The sequence below is a fragment of the Triturus cristatus genome, chromosome 4_1 (genome assembly GCF_964204655.1).
Source record: "Triturus cristatus chromosome 4_1, aTriCri1.1, whole genome shotgun sequence".
NCBI classification, from domain to species: Eukaryota; Metazoa; Chordata; class Amphibia; order Caudata; family Salamandridae; genus Triturus; species Triturus cristatus.
In genome coordinates, this window is record NC_140585.1 from 638,551,898 (window position 1) to 638,566,994 (window position 15,097).

Below are 15,097 nucleotides of genomic sequence, written 5' to 3' on the forward strand. Positions count from 1 at the left end.
GACCAGCCCACTCCGGTTACGCTTATGCTTACAGGGGGGAGGACATAGCTACATGACTGAGATCTTCCCTAGTGTTTGACATAACATGGTTCCGTCCATTGTCCACAACACTGCAAGCACCAGTAGTATTTGTGCACATGGAGAGGTGAGTGTTCTGCATACTGAGATGTGTCCAGCACATCACCGCTACACTTTGCATTGTGTGCATTGTTATTCATGGGTGAATTGCTTCCTTGACATATAGTTTGTTCACACCTGGCCTAATATTCAGCTAGTGTGTGACAGAGGGGCCATGCCGTTTTCGGAAAGTTGGCTGTCTTGTTCTGCGCTGCCTCGGTAGTAGATGGGGGTTGGTCCTGGGGGTGTTGGTGGGTGTTGTAGAGTTCTTGGGTGTTGGAGCTGCTTGATCAGTAGGTCTATGACATGTGTTGGTCTTCAGATGTGTCTCTGGTCTGGGCTCCCTCTCATAATGTATGTAGTTGTTTAATATTCAAAAAACAAGAAGACATTATAAAGTTTAAATAAAAAAAAGTACAGTAGGGAGAGGGGTGGTATGGGAGGAAGTCCTGAGGTTTGTGGCAGTCGGTGTTGTGTCCTTCTTTGGTGTCGGAAAATCTATAGGTTAAATGAACATTAGAATTAAAAAAACATTGGAATTCACTGAAAAAACCATAGGTTTCAGGGACGTTATGGATAGAAATGAGTATTTTAAAAACCTTTGAAATTCACTGAAAAAACCATAGGTTTCAGGCACGTTATAGTTAGAAATTAGCATTTAAAAAACCTTACAAATTCACGGAAAAAAACATAGGTTTCAGGGGCGTTATAGTTAGTTGGACATTTCGCTCATATAAAACCATAGAAATTCCACCGTTATAGTTAGTTCAGCTAACTATAACTCGCGCCCCCATAATGCACTGCTGATGACATCACATACTACATCATTCATGACATGGTCAGTGACATCACTGATGACATCACTGATGACATTTCAAATGACATCACTGATGAGGTTTTTTCAGTAAATTTCAAAGGTTATTTTTAAAGCCAATTTCTAACTATAACGTGCCTGAAACCTATGTTTTTCAGTGAATATATATTATCTACTGGCGGTCGCCAGTAGATAGTTATAGTTAGGACCGTGTTTCCATAGGAAATCCGCAACATTCTATTTGGAATAACTTTGGCGCCGATTGACGAATCCTCGCGAAATTCTCAAAATAGGTGGGGCGCTCCGCTCCGCTCCTACCCTGAAAGTCTTGGGGGGATTCGTCAAGCGGGGGCTGAGAAAAAGGGGGGGTCCCAAAATGCGTTTTCCTCATGCATTTTTCCATAGGACCTTTAGTCCGAGCTACAGCCCGAACGGCTGAACAGAATTACTTGAAATTTGGCAGAGAGGTAGCCCTCAGGTCAGGGATGTGCCTTTTGAAGGTCTCGTGTAAATCTGTTCAGTATTTACTGAGAAAATAGCATTTAAATCAATATATATATCTATGGGCGTGCTCCGAGCGCGTACCGTAAGCTTACCGTACGCGCACGCCGCCGTGCACGAGCGCGATTCTGATTGGTTGTTAGATCTCAGTAAACATTCGAATCGGTTGAAACCAGGAAGTGTCGGCCGCCATTTTGTCTCTCGCAGTCTGAGGGGGTGAAAAACAAAGGTGGAGAACGTGAAAAGGGGGCAGGGTGGACAGTTCCTGACCCCCTAGCCTTTGGTAGGGGGTCCCAGAAGGACCCCCAAGGGCAAAAATTAATTTTAATTTTTTTTCGAAAAATCGCTGAATGCGCGTAGCGTATGCGCATGGCGTAAACGGAGAAATTCCGCGAGGAAAAATTCCGTGAACTTCGCGTAACTATTCTGCGATTACGCATAACGGACGCGCACGGCTAATAAAAATTTTCAAAAAGGAAAGCTTAAAAAAAAATTGTGAGGTAAGGTTGGCTCTTAAAAGAGCCGTTGGGTTAATACAGGGATGGAGGAAAGAAAGAATGGGAATATTATGTGCGTCTACAAACATGCTGGTCTATCTTATTGTTAATAAGGGAAACACTGGTCTCCCCAAAAACAATAAGACCACAACACGTTGTACACCTCATTGAAACCCTCCGAAATCGAGGGTTAATGTCCAGAGGAGCAGAAGAAGGTGATGCTCCCACCTCAGAGGAAGGGCTCAGCTGAGCTGCCGATGATGTACTCGGCTGAGCTTCTGAGGTTGGGCTCCGGTGACTTACTGAAGAGTTTTCTTCAGTATGTCGAGCAAAGGTCCTGGGATGTTTATCCCTAAGGTGTCTCTTCATAGAGTGATTTCCAAAGGAATACTTCTTCCTTGGATCTCCTCTAGATAAAACACGGTCACAAAGTGTGCAAGTGACCAATGGAGCATTGACCTTTTTCTGCCCCTCTGGAAAAGTAAAATACTCCGACACAAAAGAATCCTTTTGTTTCCTCCTTCTCTGTTTGATGATGGTGCTGCTAGGCTCTCTCTCAGAAGAGGTCTGCTGCTCTGCCATTGTATCTCAATGTCAATTCAGCTCCTTCTCCTAGGGGATCTCAAGCAGTAATGAGGGGAATGGGTGTGGTGTTGGAAGTTTCTGGAACTGAAAGTAGTTTCAACCAATGAAAAGTGTTCTTTCTGGATCACATGACCTACCGTGCGCGTTCCGTAAGCTTACGGTACGCGCTCGTAAACAAGTACGCATGCGCAAACGTGACGCTTACGGAGCGCTTACGGAGCGCTTACGTAAGACGCACTCGCGCATGCGCATTACACGCCCCTGCGTAACCGTGACATTGCTTCTGCTCAACGCGTATGCGTGTACGCGTACGTCACGTACGTATCACGTAAGCGCACTGTACTTATGACGTACGGAGCGCGTAGCGTCAGCTTACCGAACGCGCATCGTATCACGTAAGCGCACCGTACTTATGACGTACGGAGCGCGTAGCGTCAGCTTACCGTATGCGCACGGAAAAAAATGCATAAAAAAAAAAATTTACCATTCCATAATGCAGGATATAGTACATTTATTATTTTATACATAGGTTTACCAAAATTCTCCCCAAAAAATTTGCATTTAAAAAACCGTACAAATTCACTGAAAAAACCATAGGTTTCACACACGTTATAGTTAGGAATTAGCATTTAAAAAACCTTGCAAATTCACTGAAAAAAACATAGGTTTCACACATGTTATAGTTAGCTGGACATTTCACTCGTAAAAAACCAATGAAATTCCCCCGTTATAGTTAGTGCAGGCAACTATAACTCACGCGACCGCAATCCTCTGTTGATGCTAATACTGTATCTTTAGCTATACATATATTACAAATATTTATTTTTCATAAAGACACATATGTCATCAGTGATGTAATATTTGACATCATCAGCAGAGGATTGCGGTCGCGTGAGTTATAGTTGCCTGCACTAACTATAACGGGGGAATTTCATTGGTTTTTTACGAGTGAAATGTCCAGCTAACTATAACATGTGTGAAACCTATGGTTTTTTCAGTGAATACATATATATATATATATATATATAAAATTCACTGAAAAAACATAGGTTTCAGGCACGTTATAGTTAGGAATTAGCATTTAAAAAACCTTAGCAAATCACTGAAAAAACTATAGGTTTCAGGGGTGTTATAATTTGATAGACTTTTCACTCGTACGAAACCATTGAAATTCCCCCGTTATAGTTAGTTCAGCTAACTATAACTCGTGCGCCCACAATGCACTGCTGATGATGTCACATATTACATCACTCATGACCTGGTCAGTGACATCACTCATGACATCACTGATGACATCTCAAATGACATCACTGATGACATCATCCAGTGAATGTGTGTTTTTCTGAAAATTACATATGTTGTATATATGTATATCTCAAGGTCGATTGAAGAATAAATGGGTATATAAGTGTCTAAATGGATGATTTGTTTTTGAAAATTTGATTGTATAACTGACTGATTAAGTGTATCTTAGTGAATACATGGCTTAGTGAGTAATGTTTAAATATGTAAATATTTGTATCAGTCTCTCACTTTGTGTATAAGTGGCTTCATGGGTTGGTGAGTAGCTACATGAGTGTCTATATAGGTTATTAGTTGTTTTTTTGAGTATCAGTATGAGTGTCTGAGTGTCTGTATGGTTCGTGGGGGGTATTATGTAGTGCATAGGTGCATGAATGGTTAACTCACTGTTTGTATGTGTTGAAGACAGCATGCGTGCAGGACTGTATGGGTGGATGAGTGTGCGCATGGGTGTGCTAGTGAGTGAATGACTGTCTCAATAGTGTCTTTATGAGTAACTACATATGTTTTAAACTAGTATATGTGACTATTGGTGTATATAAGTGAGTATATGTGAGAGTGAGAGATTGAAAGAGTTCCTGTATGAATAAGTATGTGTTTCTATAAGTGATTGTTTAAAAGACTAAGTATGTGTAAGTTTCTGTAGAAGTAAGTGTGGTGGTGTGTGTATAACTGTATATGCAAGTAAATGGATGTTTGATTCTTTATTAGCATGAGTGACTATGTGTGTGAGTAACTCTATGGATGAGTGGTGTTGTGTAACAGGATGTATAGGTGTATGAGTACATATGATGAGTGAGTACATGTATGAGTGACTGTATAGGACTGTTAGTGAATGAGTGGATGTGTATGTGGATCTTAGAATTACTGAATAGGTTGTTATAACTGGTATTGGTATGTCCATTGTTTTGAAAATTTTAGTTTCTCTTTTTGAATGTGTGTATCAAAGGTTATATTAGGGGGAGACGAGGTCTGCTAATCTATCACAAGGATGATGTCATCAGTGATGTCATCAGTGATGTCATTTGAGATGTCATCAGTGATGTCATCAGTGATATCACTGTCCATGTCATGAGTGATGTAATATGTGACGTCATCAGCAGTGCATTGCGGGCCTGTGAGTTGTAGTTAGCTGAACTAACTATAACAGGGGAATTTCAATGGTTTTGTACGAGTGAAAAGTCTAGCTAACTATAACGCCCCTGAAACCTATAGTTTTTTCAGTGAATTTATAAGGTTTTTTAAATGCTAATTCCTAACTATAACATGCCTGAAACCTATGGTTTTTTCAGTGAATTTCAAAGGTTTTTTAAATGCTAATTTCTTACTATGCCTACAGAGATAGGACATGTGAAGAAAGAAGAAAAAACGCACAGAAAGAAAAAAAAGAAATGCAGAAAGAAGCTACAGAAGTCCTCAAAGACGAAGAAAAGTGCAGGAAGAAGGATAACATGCACAAAGAACAAACAGAAGAGAAGAAAGAAGCCTTGTTGCAAAATCATCCTGTACCCTCAAATTTTTCAGACAGATATTGGTGGAAACTGAGTCTGACTAACCAGTCCTAGAGCCAGTGCTATGTTAAAAGACACTCAGAATACAGTGAAAACACCTACATACACTAGGGAGCACTATGCAATGGGGTTCCCCTGTGATTAGCATGACCTCCTCTGTAAGCCCCTAGTATATAATAGGGCAGGGGATTAAAACTACCTCTTAAAATGCGCCACAGGGCGTGTTTGCACACGTCACCTCAGGCCCCGTCCCCTCCCTTCCCCACTGTATAAACACGCCCTGTGGCCGTTTTAAGTTGGGAGATTAAGTCCCCTTGAATCCTGAGGGTCCCTAGGGTCCAACTAGAGCACTAGGTACCTCCAGTAAGCGCCACAGAGCTGCGTTGCAGAGAGATGTAAAAAGGGGCACGGCCTAGACCACCTCTCTGCAACGCAGCGCAGTGGCGCTTACTGGAAGCACTTGGTGGGCTAGTTAGCTCCCAGGGTCCCTCATGATTGAAGGGGAATTATTTCCCAAACTTAAAACGCACCACAGGGCTTGTTTGTGCACGTTAACTCAGGCCCCATCCCCTCCCTTCACCACTGTGTAAACACACCCTGTGGCCATTTTGAGTTGGGAGATTAAGTTCATTTGAATCCTGAGGGTCCCTAGGGTCCAACTAGCCCACTAGGTACCTCCAGTAAGCGCCACAGAGCTGCGTTGCAGAGAGGTGTAAAAAGTGGCCCGGCCTGGACCACCTCTCTGCAACGCAGCTCAGGGGCGCTTACTGGAAACACCTGGTGGGCTAGTTAGCCCACAGGGGCCCTCAGGATTGAAGGGGAATTATTTCCCCGACTTAAAATGCGCCATTGGGCGTGTTTGCACACGTCACCTCAGGCCCCGTCCCCTCCCTTCACCACTGTGTAAATGTGCCCTGCGGCCGTTCTAAGTTGAGAGATTAAGTCCCCTTGAATCCTAAGGGTCCCTAGGGTCAAACTAGCCCACTAGGTACCTCCAGTAAGCGCCACAGAGCTGCGTTGCATAGAGGTGTAAAAATGGGCGTGGCCTCAGAACACCTTTCTACAACGCAGCTCCCTGGCGCATACTGGAGATACTTGTTTGGCTAGTTGGCCCTCAGGGACCCTCAGTATTGAAGGGGAATTAATTCCCGAACTTACAACTGGCCAGGGGGCAGGAGGATTTGGGGTAGGGACATGGACTCGGATAACAGAGGACAGGAGGGACATGGAGAGCTGCACCAAACTGACCCTACAGGGCAGGCATCAGGGCTTGCAGCAGCACAATACACCACACAGGGCATGCGGGACGGGAGTGCAGCACAAAAGTCCATAGAAAGTAATAGGGAGGGGACAGGAAGATGCACATGGACAACAAAGAACAGAGGGGAAAGAGGCAATGGTAGCTAGCTGACCATAATGGACAGACAGGAGAGAAAGATGCAGTATAACAGACCATAAAGGGCAGGAGGGACAGATCTGGGGCATTACAATGGAACAAACAAGCTAGGAGGGAGGGAATAGGGGTCTGCACATGGAAACAGAGGGCTGGGGGCAAGGGGGAAGGGCAGGAGCAGCAAGATGACCATCGAGGTCAGGCAGGATGGGCACTAGAAGCAAGACCAAAGGAAATGATGGACGGAGTGTTGAACATTGCAAGCACTCACCCCCAGTCAACTGATCTGGGTTTAATCCATCACCATTCTTTAGCCCACTCTGCCACCCCAGTTCAGACATGGCCATATGCAAATCAGTCTGACCCTGTGCCTCATGGGAACAGTCCAGCCCGAACTGCCAAGCCATGTCTTCCCTGGACCGGAAACAAGCTTCCTAGGACCGGTTTCTGGCATTTCAGCCGTCTTCAGCCAGGCTTGCTTGAATCCAGTGGCAAAGTGAGCAAGGGACTCACGTCTGAGCATACCCTGCCAACTTATGGCGAACAAAGCAAAACCAAAGGAAATGATGGACGGAGTGTTGAACATTGCAAGCACTCACCCCCAGTCAACTGATCTGGTTTTAATCCATCACCATTCTTTAGCCTACTCTGCCACCCCAGTTCAGACATGGCCATATGCAAATCAGTCTGACCCTGTGCCTCATGGGAACAGTCCAGCCCGAACTGCCAAGCCATGTCTTCCCTGGACCGGAAACAAGCTTCCTAGGACCGGTTTCTGGCATTTCAGCCGTCTTCAGCCAGGCTTGCTTGAATCCAGTGGCAAAGTGAGCAAGGGACTCACGTCTGAGCATACCCTTCCAACTTATGGCGAACAAAGCAAAACCAAAGGAAATGATGGACGGAGTGTTGAACATTGCAAGCACTCACCCCCAGTCAACTGATCTGGGTTTAATCCATCACCATTCTTTAGCCCACTCTGCCACCCCAGTTCAGACATGGCCATATGCAAATCAGTCTGACCCTGTGCCTCATGGGAACAGTTCATCCCGAACTGCCAAGCCATGTCTTCCCTGGACTGGAAACAAGCTTCCTAGGACCGGTTTCTGGCATTTCAACCGTCTTCAGCCAGGCTTGCTTGAATCCTGTGACAAAGTGAGCAAGGGACTCAAGTCTGAGCATACCCTGCCAACTTATGGCGAACAAAGCAAAACAAAAGGAAATGATGGACAGAGTGTTGAACATTGCAAGCACTCACCCCCAGTCAACTGATCTGGGTTTAATCCATCACCATTCTTTAGCCCACTCTGCCACCCCAGTTCAGACATGGCCATATGCAAATCAGTCTGACCCTGTGCCTCATGGGAACAGTCCAGCCCGAACTGCCAAGCCATGTTTTCCCTGGACCGGAAACAAGCTTCCTAGGACCGGTTTCTGGCATTTCAGCCGTCTTCAGCCAGGCTTGCTTGAATCCAGTGGCAAAGTGAGCAAGGGACTCGCGTCTGAGCATACCCTGCCAACTTATGGCGAACAAAGCAAAACCAAAGGAAATGATGGATGGAGTGTTGAACATAGCAAGCACTCACCCACAGTCAACTGATCTGGGTTTAATCCATCACCATTCTTTAGCCCACTCTGCCACCCCAGTTCAGACATGGCCATATGCAAATCAGTCTGACCCTGTGCCTCATGGGAACAGTCCAGCCCGAACTGCCAAGCCATGTCTTCCCTGGACCGGAAACAAGCTTCCTAGGACTGGTTTCTGGCATTTCAGCCGTCTTCAGCCAGGCTTGCTTGAATCCAGTGGCAAAGTGAGCAAGGGACTCACGTCTGAGCATACCCTGCCAACTTATGGCGAACAAAGCAAAACCAAAGGAAATGATGGACGGAGTGTTGAACACTGCAAGCACTCACCCCCAGTCAACTGATCTGGGTTTAATCCATCACCATTCTTTAGCCCACTCTGCCACCCCAGTTCAGACATGGCCATATGCAAATCAGTCTGACCCTGTGCCTGTGACTGATTTGCATATGGCCATGTCTGAACTGGGGTGGCAGAGTGGGCTAAAGAACGGTGATGGATCAAACCCAGATCTGTTGACTGGGTGTGATTGTTTGATTGGTTCTGATGCTCCGTCCATCACCACCCCCTTTTGTACCGCTTTGTTCGCCATAAGTTGGCAGGGTATGCTCCGACGTGAGTCCCTTGCTCACTTTGCCACTGGATTCAAGCAAGCCTGGCTAAAGACGGCTGAAATGCCAGAAACCGGTCCTAGGAAGCTTGTTTCCGGTCCAGGGAAGGCATGGCTTGGCAGTTCGGGCTGGACTGTTCCCATGAGGCACAGGGTCAGACTCATTTGCATATGGCCATGTCTGATCTGGGGTGGCAGAGTGGGCTAAAGAACGGTGATGGATCAAACCCAGATCTGTTGACTGGGTGTGAGTGTTTGATTGGTTCTGATGCTCCGTCCATCACCACCCCCTTTTGTACCACTAGAAGCAAGACACACCATGGAGAGCAGCAGTGAGACTATGATGGCATGCACACAGACCATGAAGGGAAGGTGGGAGGGGGTCAGGGGCAGCTAGCTGACCACACGGGGAAGGTGGGAGGGGCCGTGGCAGCACAGAAGACCATGCATGGCAAGCAGGAGGGTTACTGGCAGCACAATGATGTTGATGGGCAAGAAGGAGGGTGCAGGGGCATGCACAAAGTACCGTGGAGGATAGAAGGGAGGGTCAGGACCTGGGCACAGACAAGAGAGTTCAGGGAAAGGGGCCTCACAACAGACCACGTGGGGCAGACAGGAGGAGAAGTTGCAGCACAACAGACTAGGGAGGGCAGAAGGGTGTGGCAGTAAAATGGACCGTGGAGGACAGGAGGAAGGGGATAGGGGAATGGAATGTGGACAAACAGGGTGGAGAATGCAGGGACAGGTTACAGTCATCTGACAATGCTAGGCAGGTGGGAGGGGAGTGGCAGCTCAACAGAACACTCAGAGTAGATAGGAGTGGCAGGTCCATGGAACATGGTGGGCAAAAAGGATGGAGCAGGGGCATGCACGAAGACATCGGAGGGCAGGGGGAAGGAGACTAGGGGCAGCAAGCTAAGCACAGAGGCTAAGCAGGAGGTCAATGATGGGGCATAGAAGTGGGCAATGGAGGGCAGGAGGAGTGGACTGGTACATCATACTAAATGGAGGGCAGTGGCAGCACATCAGACCATGCATGGCAGGAGGGAGGAGGCTAGTCCATGGATTCATGGGAGGAGGTGGATGGGGCAGCAAGCTAACTGTTCAGAGAAAGCGAGAAGGCCAGTGGTAGAACAACGGCCACACATGACTGTAATTAGGGAGCAGGGACATGGACTTGGACAATGGATGGCTAGGGGGAGGGAAGGCAGGAGCAGCAAGCTTGGGTGGGGGCAGCACAATTCCAGGCCCTGCTTCCAACCCCCCACCATCCACTGTGATATGCATCTTACTTAACGTTAAAATAAACCTAGAAATTTGCTGAAAAAAACAAAGATTACAGGGACGGTATTGTTGGACTCAGATTTCACTCATACACAACCAGTGAAATTCAGCTGTTATGGTTACCTGAGCTAACTATAACTTACGCCCCCGCAATGTACTGCTAATGACCTCAGACATTACGTCATTTATGACATGTTCAGTTACATCACTCATGACATCACTCATGACATCTCTAATGAGCTGTGAATGGAATGGAACTATAATCGCTAGAACTTTATTTAGGGATAATGTGTGTATATTAATACCCCTTTTTTTCCTTTTCGTTCGTGTAAGATCCACTATAATACGTAACGTGCCCAGATTAATATGGCCGATAGCCTTTCACTTTAAAGTAATGTGTAGTCCATTGTTTATATTGATGTTTGCAATTCTAAGTATGTTTATTATGAATAAGTCACATTGACGAACATACAGGTATGGCGGTCACGGGGCAAGATATGCTGAAATTACATTGTGTGCATATTAACACTTGTTTTCTTTTCTTTATTATATCAATTCCTGAATTTTCACATCGTGACCAGGCCAATATGGCTGCCAGCTTTTGGGATTAAAGTAATGCACTGCTGATGACGTCACATATTACATCACTCATGAAATGGTCAGTGGCATCACTGATGATATCACTGATGACATCTCAAACGATATCACTGAAGACATCATCTATGTGTTCATCTGATGCACCTCCTCACACCCTAAAATACAGACTACCATTCTTGAAACCATAGACACACCAATACTAGTACAGCTACAATATTCTGTGCACTATGCATGCAGACTTCTAATCAGCTACATAGCTTTGAGACAGTCTTTTAAATACTCAGTTAGTACCTATGCAGTCTAGGAATCCTTCTGTCTGTCCCATGCACTTCTCCATTCAACCATCCAGCACTATCTACGTATCCTATCACTCTGCCAATACCTAAGCACTAATAAATTTAGCATGCACTCTCTTTTCAGCACTGAAATTACTCCAGTTATAAGTCATATACTTAAGGAATGGCCTAGCCACTGGTACAAGTGCAGGTACAATATTTTGTACACTATGCATGCAGACCTCTAACCAGCTACATACTATTGATATGATCTTCTAAATACCCAGTTAGTACCTATGCAGTCTAGGAATCCATCTGTCTGTCCCATGCACTTCTCCATTCACCCATCCAGCCCTATCTACGTATCCTATCACTCCACCAATACCTAAGCACTTATAAATTCAGCACGAACTTTCTTTGCAACACTGAAATTACTCCAGTTATTAGTCGTATACTTAAGTCAAAAACACAAGTGCAGGTACAATATTTTGTACACTATGCATGCACACCTCTAACCAGCTACAAACTATTGATATGCTCTTCTAAATACCCAGTTAGTACCTATGCAGTGTAGGAATCCTCCTGTCTCTCCCATGCATTTCTCCAATCACCCATCCAGCACTATCTACTTATCCTATTACTCCACCAATACCTAAGCACTTATAAATTCACTCTACATTCTGTTTGTAATACTGTAATTATTCTAGTTACTAGTCATGAACTTATGGAATGGCCTAGCTACTAACACAAGTACATCTATAATATTTTGTGCACTATAAAAGCAGACCTCTAATTAGCTACATACTATTGATACACTCCTCTAAATACCCAGTTAGTACTCATGCAGTGTAGGAATGGTCCAGTCTGTCCCATGCACTTCTTTAATCACTTACCTACCACTATCTACTTATCCTATCACTCCACCAATACGTAAGCACTCATAAATTAAGTGTTCACTCTGTTTGCAGCACTGTCATCATTCCAGTTACTAGTGGTATTCTTATAAAATGACCTAGGAACCAACACAAGTACACATAAAATATTCTCTGCATAATCCCTACAAATCTCTAAGCAGAAACATACTATTGGTCCACTCCATTAAATACTGAAGTAGTACCCATGCAGCGCAGGATACCTCCTGTCAGTTTCATGCAATTCTTCAATCACCCATCCAGCACTATGTTCTCATTGTATCAGTCTGCCAATACTTAAGCACTTATTGGGCAGAATTACAAGCACCCTGCGCCACCAGTACGTCACTTTTTGTAACGTAGTGATCGCGCCAGGCACTCCTTCATATTTACAAGGAGAGGAAAAGCCACCCTGCGTGGTTTTTCCTCTCCTTTTAAATACGACCCCTTCATACACAGAACTGTGCGTTGAAGGGGTGTCCCATAGGTGTTGCTGTGCGTGTTCCCATGCAACACCCATAGAACAAGACACATCTCCAGATTTATGAGAAACCGTAAATCTGGAGATGTGTGTAAATGAGGCACCATCCTAGAGTTGGTGTAGCAAGGCGCAACGAGGAGAATTGTTTTAATTTCTCCTCATTTTTTCCTCTTTCAATGCATGCTGCATTCCTCAACATACATTGAAAGAGGAAAATGCCTTTACTGCTTGTTTTTGTGCAGGAAGGTGTCCCTTCCTGCACAAAAACAATCTCCACACGACACAGACATCCTTGCACCATGGTGCAAGGGTGCCTGTGTCACCGCATGGCTGCAGTTTGTGCAGCAGTGCAGAGGGAAGCACAGAGTTGCAACATATTCATGTACATATGTCACATCCCTGTGCTTCAGAAGTGCCACAGTGCAGTGCAGCTAAAGAGCTTGCAGTGTCACGCTGCAGTACTTCCTCATAAATCTTCACCTGTAAATTCACCATACACTACTAATGCATTCTTTCAGTCAATCATGCTGTATACATATATTCAACCAAACTTTCACACATTACCTTGCAATTATAGTTCTTTCTTTAACCAGATAAGGTAGTTCTGATAAGAACTTTTTTTTTCTTCTGTATTTTATTTTTATTTTTTTTAACAATTTTGTATTTTTGGTTTTTTTTTCAAAAAATGAACAAAAAAAGAACGAATAAAACAGGAAACATTTAGAATTACTTATCATTCCAAAAACAAAAAAAATTAACAACGATAGTTGCGAAGCGCAACACAAACTGCATCCACCGACTGCTCACGAAGCATATAAGTTTCTTACACTTCACGCAGTGTTGCTCGAGAAAGGCGAATTCTGGCCTAATGTCCATTGCAGGTGTTCCTGAGGATGCTCCAGATGTACTTGCCACAGCAGGTGAGGGGTTCAAAGCAGCTCGCCTCATTTCCTCCTGAGCAAGATTGAGAGGATGTGTGGTCCGGAGATGCTTGTACATAGAAGCAGTGCCACAAGAGTATTTTTTTTCACTGCCTCTTGACAGGACTCGGTCACAAATTTTGCACGTCACCTTTCTCGCATTTACTTTCTTCTCTCAAGGTGGAAAAGTGAAGAATTTCCACACAACAGATTCCGGCCTCTGTGGACATGGTGCCTCCTGCAAGAATTCTTCTTCAGAAGATACTTCCTCCTTCTGTCCAGATGCCATTTTGTTTGATATTTTTTGAAAAACACCAAAAAAACAAGCAAAAAGGGTTCTTGTAGGAAAATAGATGTCTCTCTAAAGATGCTCCAACAAGAATGATTAAAATGGGTGGGGTCCTTCAATAGTTACAGTGGGAAAAGTTATAAACCAATAAAATCTTTTTTTTTAGGTCACATGGGATCCGCGCACTCTGCGCTCACGAAGCACACACCCGACGCGACTTTGCAAAAATATATTTAAAAATAATATAAGTTTACTATAAGTACAAATATATTATTTTTATGAATATCTTAGATAGTCTCTTGCCCTAATATGTATATTAAACACACATACATATCATTTTAGAACTTAAAAAAATTACGCGGGAGTCGCGCAACTAGCGCGTATATGAGCCACTAACGCGCAAGCGTTGCATACCATAATGCGCATATGTCGCGAATGCACGGGAGCAGGAGTCGCGGACTGGTCGCATACCAATAGCGCACATCACGTAAAATTAAATGTATATGATGTAACTGAAAAACACGCAGCCGTCGCACACCGTATGCGGATCCTTCATGACGTTTCAAAAATGGCGGCTAGAATCCGCGCACCCACTGTGATGTGTATGCTTTGGGTGTGCGACTCCGAAAAAAAATTGGAAACAAAAAATTAAAAAAGGAAATAATATAAATATATTAAAATTAAAATATAAAACAAAAAAATTAAACAATAATTCAGTTTCAATTTTTTTTTGTTTGCAATTTTCAGAAAAATGTATAATTTTATTTAATGTATAAAATATTTATAAATAAACAGTTAAAAAAATGTAGAAAATTAGTACAAAAAAATAGGTATAACTACTATTACACTTAAAAATTAGCATTTAAAAAACCTTTGAAATTCACTGAAAAAACCATAGGTTTCCGAGACGTTATAGTTAGAAATTAGCATTTAAGAAAGCTTTGAAATTCACTGAAAAAACCATAGGTTTCAGAGACGTTTTAGTTAGAAATTAGCATTTCAAAAACCTTAGAAAGTCACAGAAAAAAACATAGGTTTCAGGGGTGTTATAGTTAGCTGGACATTTCACTCGTACAAAACCATAGAAATTTGTCTATTATAGTTAGTTCTGCTAACTATAACGCACGCGCCCGCAATGCACTGCTGATGATGTCACATATTACATCATTCATGACATGGTCAGTGACATCATTGATGACATCTCAAATGACATCACTGATGACATCATCCATGTGACAATCTGATACACCTCATCATACACTAGTATAACCTTTCATCATTCAATGTAAAATACAGAGTACCATATTTGAAACCATTGACACACCAATACCAGTTACTACATACCCACTCACTGATTCCTAAGTCTACACACACAACTACCCATTCAACAACAGAATCACTTATACATGCAGTCACTAATTAATGGAACAC